The sequence below is a fragment of the Nannospalax galili genome, unplaced genomic scaffold (genome assembly GCF_000622305.1).
Source record: "Nannospalax galili isolate Female #2095 unplaced genomic scaffold, S.galili_v1.0 scaffold598, whole genome shotgun sequence".
In the NCBI taxonomy this organism is placed as follows: Eukaryota; Metazoa; Chordata; class Mammalia; order Rodentia; family Spalacidae; genus Nannospalax; species Nannospalax galili.
The window spans coordinates 437,655-438,775 of record NW_008342423.1 but is presented as its reverse complement, the minus strand read 5'-3'; positions in this window follow the sequence as shown (position 1 = coordinate 438,775).

The window sequence follows — 1,121 nt, the reverse complement described above, 5'->3', positions numbered from 1 at the left end:
CTTTTTGAGACAGGGTCTCCCTGTAGCCCTAGCTGGCCTGGAACTCACTATGTAGACCAGGCTGGCCTTGAACTCACAGAGATCCACCTGCCTCTGCCTCCCGAGTGCTGGGATTAAAGGCGTGAGCCACCACGCCTGGCGTGCCTTTTCTTTTTTTAAAAAAAATATTTTATTTATTATTTTTATTTGATGTGTATGAGTGTATTGCCTGCATGTATGTGAATGCATCTGTGTCGTTCAATGCTGAGGTCAGAAGAGGGCATTGGATTCTCCTGGAACTGGAGTTAAGGACGGTTTGTAGCCACCATGTGGGTGCTGGGAATTGAACCTGGGTCTTCTGCAGGAGCAGTCAGTGCTCTTAACCGCTGAGCCATCTCTTCAGCCCCTTTTCCTAGTTCTAAAATAGCTCATTTACCCAAGGGTTATATGTCCTTCCCATCTTCATAGCGTGCAGTGAGGATGGTCGCACAGCATTTTAGTCCTTTGCTATGTTAATTCTGAAGCACACCCACATTCATTCATTATCTTTTTAAAATTTATTTATTTATTTATTTATTTAATTAAAAGAAGCATTTCATAACAACAGCATTAACCTATTCAATAACATTTTTCTGAGCTAGGGTACATCTCTTTCAAAATTGGCTGTACATTTTTAGGTTTACAGAGGAATTATTACGCTTGTACAATCTTTTACTGATTATAAACTCTACAAGACATAAAATTAAATGAGGTTTTAATGTTTAGAAAAGATCTCCACTTCGTTGTTAAAATACAGTTTCATACAGAAAAATTCATTTTAAGGCAACTGACATTGAGACGTTTTCACATGCATTTCTAATCTCTATATATATGACTATTACTGGTCACAGTCACTTACTTTCTGAGTTCCGTGGCATCTGAGTATGAATATAAACTCGTCAGATAAACAGCCTTCTTCTCCCTCTAGAGCCTCCATACTCTGTCATCCCTGCCAATGTCCACTGTGTTGTCAGGACCCCCATCTATTGCCCCCATCTGTCCTTCTGATAAATCTAGTCAGCCAGAGGTCCCTGTTCCAGGAGGATCAGCTGTTCCTCATCTACAGCAATCCATTGTCAGTATTCCTTTGGATAGAATTGGGG